Raw genomic sequence first — 7,599 nt, 5'->3', positions numbered from 1 at the left:
ATTGATGTAAAATTTTGTAATTTGAAAACAATGGAAATTCTTTAAAATTATTCAAAATATTTTAGGACTATGCAAATGATGGAAATTTTTTTGAAGTTTGGCAATTTGGAAAAGGAATATTCATTCCAAAATCCAAAAATTGACTAAAAACTTCATAATTTAGAGGCCGAGATGCAAAGTTCTGAAAAATGATTTGAAATTTTGCAATTCAAGGACAATTTATTCGAACTCTTAAGGGTTATCAGAAGATTTAAAATTTCATAATTTGAAGACTAAGAATATGGAATTCTGAAAATTCATTTTAAATCTTGTAATTTGAGTTGTCCATTTTTTTTCAAACTTTAGAGAGCTTCTGGTATCACTTTGCGGGAAAGTTCAGTTTCATAATCAACTCACTTCAAACTCAATTCATGAAAACATAACAAAAACAGGATACTTACCTACTTAAAATTTTCAGGAGGTCCCTATGAGCTCTCGGTGGCACTGACAATATTAATTGAAGAGTACATATATTTATAGGGAAAGGGAATAATCTATTTTCTAATGAAATAATACAAAAAATTTTAAGAGTGAGAATACAAAAAAACGAAACATGAAAATAAAAACCACCGCAGTGTCCTGTCTACCCCTTAACACGTTGAAAAAAAAATCAGCAACTCCGGTAAGGAGGAAAAGAGTGTAAGGAACCGAACAATTTTCTCCATCATTGAATTTCATCGTAAAAAATACTTCCTGTCGAATTCGTGCTAGCCTGATTCACACGCCACATAATCATCCCTTAGCTCAATTTAGATACTACGTTAACTAACGTCAGTGATCGAAAATCTTTCGTGACTTTAGCAATAATAAGTATCGTATAACCTAGCCTGAGATTCTATCCACGGCAACTCAAACGTCGTCGTCGCATCCGATCGCTATACCTGCGCTGCTGGTAGTGGTAGAATTCATTTACTCGCAGCTCGACCACCGACGAGTCGTAAATCACGCGATACGACGATTTCATTAGGCCTCGATACCTATTACCTACCTGTGCACACGTATACACAGGTAATTCGCTGCTGCCACAGAGATATAATATTTTATATAAAGTGACGTCATCGTTAGGTTTACTTACTTACGTTTTGACGGAGTAATACCCTAATTCCGATATTATGGGCGTTAGAGACCTGTATCATGAGCCAGAGACGATGGCATGGCAGGGGAATTGTGGCTTTCTTGTAATGAAAATTTTCCGGTAGCGTATTACAAATCACTTTTTTTCGTGAATAGAACACCTCGATAATGTGACGTGACGTGAGGGTAAAGTTTATGGCCTGTTGTTTTCTGTTGCTGTTGGTGGGTTGCGAAAACATCGATGGGATTATTTTTCGTATTAATGAATGATGTTGTGTTTGGCGAATTTCGTTTGAAGCTCGAGTAAGTGTACCTACTTGAATAGATGTGCGAAAGCTTGTTTTTTTTTGTAGGTGGAGGGGGTATGATTGATTCACTTTTTGTTCAGATCTCATTACTTGTTATTGAATTTTTATTTTTTATGAACTATCAGGAGCAGCTAATGAGAATTTGCATTTTTTTGTTGTTTCAGAATCTGCACGTTGGGAAAGATATTATCTGACAGAAATTATATAAAAGTGAGTTACTTACCTGTACTTGATTAATTTTCTATTACGATATTGACACCATTTTTAATTTGATGCAAAACTTCGTTGAGCTGAAAAATGAGATGCAAATATATGATCGCATCATATACATTACATGATTACAAAAACTTATCGAATCCACGAACCCACCCCCCCCTCCATCTTGAAAACCCAATATTACATTCACACAGATTAATTTATCTTCAACAGGTTTTTAATTTTATAAATGATCTTTACCTAGGTACTCCAATTATTATCTAAGCATAATTATATTGATTGTGTTTGAACAATATTCTGAAGCCTCCACAAAGTTTTCTATTTTCTGCAGGAATTTCGAATCAACTTAAGGCCTATTTTCAAGCAGAAGAAATGAGCTGTAACCCATTGAAGTAGATTAAAATTTTGTGAGAAATTTATAAATATTTCGTTGACATTTTTATGAGTGTTTTTGAATAATTTTGAGGAAAAAATTGAGTCATGATTTTTAGGATTTCCAAAAAAGTGCCGTGTGACCTATCAAAATGAGTTGAAATTTCACGAAGATTGAAAATTATCAAACGAAAATATTTTTTGAGAATTTTTTGAAGATTTTCGAGCCCGAAATTGGGTCATGATTTTTATCATTTCCAAAAAAGTACTATGTGACCTATCAAAATGAGTTGAAATTTTGAGAGGATTTAAAATATTCCTACGAAAATATTGTTCGAGCATTTTTTGAAGAATTTCGAGCCCGAAATTGGGTCATGATTTCCAGGATTTTTGAAAATTCGAATATTTCAACGAAAATGTTTCCTATCAAAATGAGTTGAAGTTTCACGAGAATTAAAAATATTCAAACGAAAATATTTTTTGAGAATTTTTTGAAGAATTTTGAGCACAAAATTGGGTCATGATTTTTAGTATTTCCAAAAAAGTATCATGTGACCTATCAAAATGAGTTGAAATTTAACGAGAGTTTAAAATATTCCGACGAAAATATTTTTCGAGCATTTTTTGAAGAATTTTGAGCCCAAAATTGGGTTATGATTTCCAGGATTTTTGAAAATTTGAATATTTCAACGAAAATATTTTTCGAGTATTTTTGAAGAATTACACCTATGTACGTAAGGTCAAAAAGGAGCCAGTATTTTCGAAATTTTTGAAAAAGAAATCATGCCACTCAGAATCTAAATGAGGTAAAGTTATATGAAAAATCAGAATATTTCGATGAAAAAAGTTTTCTGAGCATTTCCGCAAAATTGTAAGTCCAAAATAAAGTCACGATTTCCGTTCATCTTTGAAAAAAACGTGTCCTGGGGTCCATAAAAATAAGTAAAATAATATAGAAAAAAAAACTGTTTCTATCAAATAATAATTTTTTCACGTCTTGTTTAAAAAAATAATCAAAGCACTGCTCCCCAGGCTGTTTGGATTTTGAGACTCTCAAGATATTTTGAAAATATACCTACCTACTCGAAAAAAATGTTGTTGGAAGATTTCGATTTGTTCCCGAAGTTTTAACAGATTTTCATAGATCGCATGACCTTTTTTTTCAAAAATCCTAAAATTCAGTACTTTCAGATACCCAATTTCGAGCCAAAAATTCTTCTTGAATTCTCGAAAATATTTTCGTTGAGATAACAATAATTTATGGGTTAGAAATTTCTCAAAAATGCTCATCAAAATGTTAATTTTTTTTTTTGTAATAGGTATTTGATTTTTTTGAAAAAATTTCATTCCATTTTAATGAGTCGCATGAAACTTTTCAAAAATCATTGAAAACATTACCCGATTTTGGGCTCAAACTTCTTCAGAAATACTCAAAAAACATTTTCTTCGAAAAATTTGTATTTTTTTGCAAAATTTTAACCCATTCTGATAGGTCGCATGGCACATTTCCAAACATGTCAAAAATCATCACCCACCAATGTTGGGTTCAAAATTTTTCAGAATTGCTCAAATCTCATCTCTTTCGAGATATTTGAATTTTTCGCGAAATTTCATCCTATTTTGATGGGTTGCATAGCACTTTTTCTGGTATCCCAAAAACATTATTAAATTTGCATGCATAAAATTCTTTGGAAATACTAGATAAGTACTCAAAAAAAATCTATTTTCGTCGAAATATTTGAATTTTTCGCAAAATTTCATCCCATTTTGATACCTAGATTAGGTCACACTTTCAAAAATTACCTACCTAAATACTGAACCCAATTTTGGGCTCGAAATTCTCCAGACCCCCCCCCCCAAAAAAACATTTTTCTTGAAATATTTGGATTTTTTGCTGAAGCCATTTCGTTCAGAAATCTCAAAAATCATTACCCAATTTCAAGCTCAAAATTCTTCAAAAATTCCCCCCCCCCAAAAAAAAAAACATTTTCTTTGAAATAGGTACATGGATTTTTTGCTGAAGCCATTTCGTTTAGAAATCTCAAAAATCATTACCCAATTTCGAGCTCAAAATTCTTCAAAAATCCCCCCCCCCCAACAAAAAAACATTTTTTTTGAGATATGTATTTGGATTTTTTGCTTAAACTATTTCGTTCAGTAATCTCAAAAATCATTACCCAATTTCGAGCTGAAAATTATTCAGAAATCCTGAAAACTTTTTTTTTTTTGTTGAAATACTGTATCTATTTAAATTTTTTTGCAAAATTTTAACCAATTTTGATAAGTCGTATGATACTTGATCAAAAATGACCGAAAATTTACCCAATTTTGGATCCAAAGCTCTCCAGAAATGCCCAGAATACATTTTTTATTTGGAATATTTGGGTTTTTAGTGAAATTCCAACACATTTAGATAAAATTGCGTGACAGTTTTTAGGAAATGCTGAAAGTCAGTGTCCCATTTTGATCCTAAAATTCTTCAGAAATGCTTGAATCCCATTTTCGTAAAACTTTTTGAACTTTTTGCAATATTTTAACTCGTTTTGATAAGGTTGAATCGAAAGATTTGAATTCGTAGCAAAATTTGAATCTTCAATGTTTTTCAGAAATTTCGATTTTGCTCTGGAAAGGATTGCGATGAATTTGAGCGCTAGTATCTTTATTCAGGTCATTCAGAGTTTATTGGTACCCCTGGAAGATCGTCTAGACTGCTGATTCTGCAAAATTTCGTGTTTTTTAGTTCAAATAAGTGCATGAATTTTTGATTATCAGATGAATTCTGACTGGTTTGGGAAAAATACAAGTCGAATTTTCCAAAATGACATATCATAAGGCTCATTTATTTAGACATTTTCTGTCGATTTTAGTCTATATAATTCCTTGACTCGAATACAACCAATTTCAGGTATTTTCAGAACCTACAACGAGTCTTTAATTTTTCCATGGATAAATTTTCCCAGCTTTATTTTTAATTCTAGATCGAAAAATTTCAAATTTCGAGAAGGATGTTTTACAAGTGAGTCGTTCATTTCAATGAAAACATCTTCCAATAAAAAATGGTTTTTCGACAACGATGCAGCACCATCCTTGAAAAATTCTCAAAAAAATCCATCAAAAGTACAAAATTCACTAAAAAAACGTAAAATCAATTTTTATATAATTTTTTCAGTAATTCTGACTCGGCTTCAAAGGCATTCGAACTTTTCAAAGTTACATTCAAAGTCATTGTCGAGGACAAAAAAAAATTGAAAAAATTCAAGGTCATCGCTTTTCAATACTTCTATCATCATATCAAATTTCAAGTCTATCGGTTGATATCACTCGGAGATATAACGTAAGACTTCTGAAAGATACATTTTTACAGCTTGTCAAATTATTTCAGAGTTTGGAATTGAAAAACCTCATCGAAATATTATATATATTGGTATTTTAAAAAATATATAGGTATTTTGTTATATTTTCTAACAAGAATATGATTTTTCACAAGTACGAGTAAAAATAATACGAAGCATTAATTATTCTAGAATTAGAATAAAATGTAATTTGGTCAAATCTCCTGTATTTTGATATTGTAACCAACATTCGAGTAATTCTTGCTGCTGTAGATGAACTTCGGAACCAAAAAACATATTATTACTCCAGCTAAGATCTGGTGAATGAGTTTGACAACAGTAAACGATAATTTTTCAAAATTTTTCAAATCTTTCATCAATCTCACTCGCGAATCTGGGTGGACAAAACTCACGACGTGTAATTCTGTAGATCAACATTTTTTTTATAATATGCACGTTCCATTCATTTTCTTTAACATAATCTGGGGTCGATATCTCGATAATATGCAAAGTAAACTTTCTGGGAATGAGAGTATGCAGTTCTGGCGGTGAAACAATCAACTTTAGATGGTTGTCTTGGACAGCTAACCGATTACTACGTATAGGTTTCGATGCCTCGGACTCATCACTAGATTCTTTTATCGTTCTTCAGCACTCTGTTCACCTTCTTTTCCTCATTCAATTAATCCATTTATTTTCGTGTTCCGATCGACTTGTCTTCCCAAATCTTCTTGGTCTGTTTTTTTCTTGTTCCTACTTCATCGTAACAGCAGGTTTCTATCTTCGTAGCAACGGTCAAAGTGTTCTAAATTAGATGTCGAATTCGTTGCTAATTGTTTCTTCAACATTCAATTCTGTAGTTTTTTTTGGATCGTTTGCATAATGATGGAATCGCAGTTCTTCGCGTGATAAAAAACAATATGCCATATATGTACTTTTCATTGTAAAGATCGATCTGTAGATTATGTTTAAATTTGTATTCGAGTGGAAGGTTCTGGGAGACGAATACGGATATTTTTTCAAAGTTTTCGCTGCTTTGAGTTTTAAATGTCTTGTGATAATCTGCTAAATAATTGCAAGCATTGAAATACTGATTGTCTGTGATTTTTTTCTATCTTGATCATTTTGTTGTCTATAGACAGTATTTTTTTCGGTTCGTTAATACCACCTTCAGAAGCAGAACCGAAGTTGACAAATAAATTTGTGGATTCCAAATATTTCATCTTCGATAAAATGGAGATTTTCATACCTATTTGGCCTCCATATCTTTTTCCCGGTTTAGATGGAGTTGCGGATCCAAAGAAGCACTATATTAAGTGAAATACAACTTACATGTCATTAAGATTTGCCAATTTTTTTTTTCTTTTTAGATGGTAAATAGATACCTATATTTTATCTGCTGTATATCGGTGTACACCATTTTTTCGTATGGAGGCGTTGGACTCGTACTCCATGGAATGGTAATACACGTATCTTACCATTTTGTGGTATAATTTTGTATTTTTCGGGTTTCCTCAATTTGGGAATCTTGTTGTTCTGTAGATGGCTTGAGGAGCTCGAGAAGATCCATGTTCTCTAACATTTTGGGGATCGAAAATCCACTTGTCCAAAAAAGTCATGGCTTTGGAAATAATTTCTTGGAAGTGGATGTTGATGTGGGGAGTGCTTAAATATTGATTCGTAAGCTGTAATGAACATAACGTAGAGATTTTATTATAGGTTTACTCGATGAAATTATTACCTATTTGTGTGTGTGATAATGAATTGAGATTTTTAAAATTCGGAAATTGAAACATTACCTGTGCTAGACTAGCAAGAATTGAACACTCTCACAACGTTTAAGAATTTACTCTGGTTTTAGGAGAGTTTATATCAATGAAACCCAATTATATTCTTATTTGAAACTAAAAATTCAACTATAGATGGACGGAACGGATACAAACGTTATCGAGCTTTTGAAAACGTCTAATGAATTTTTGGGGTAGAAAATTTTGTCAGTTTGAAAATTATCTGCGGTTTTAAGAATTTAATCTGTTGAATTTTTTATCGTTTTGGTAGTTATTGATAATTTTTAAGTACGTGTAGAAATGATTGGGAAATAGATTTCGAGTAGTTCATTAGTAAAATTAAGTACTTAACGGTTTCGAAATGATAGATTGGTATACATTCTATCTTAGGGTCATTCCATGTCAATTCGATCAACGTTTTTGAGTCATGTCTTTCGATTTCGCTCAATTTTTTCTTCATAATATCTACCT

General features: G+C 31.8%; 1 long non-coding RNA gene across 1 annotated transcript; it reads right to left on the bottom strand.

Moving 5' to 3' along the window:
• Window positions 1–5,413: 5,413 nt before the first annotated feature.
• On the bottom strand, window positions 5,414–7,304 carry LOC135844894 (uncharacterized). Its single transcript, XR_010558663.1, has 2 exons — window positions 7,141–7,304; window positions 5,414–7,026 (listed from the first exon to the last, which is right to left on the bottom strand). It is a non-coding gene; the product is annotated as an uncharacterized LOC135844894 (long non-coding RNA).
• Window positions 7,305–7,599: the final 295 nt, after the last annotated feature.

The sequence above is a fragment of the Planococcus citri genome, chromosome 4 (genome assembly GCF_950023065.1).
Source record: "Planococcus citri chromosome 4, ihPlaCitr1.1, whole genome shotgun sequence".
Classification (NCBI taxonomy): Eukaryota; Metazoa; Arthropoda; class Insecta; order Hemiptera; family Pseudococcidae; genus Planococcus; species Planococcus citri.
This window is presented reverse-complemented; position numbering and strand designations above follow the sequence as displayed.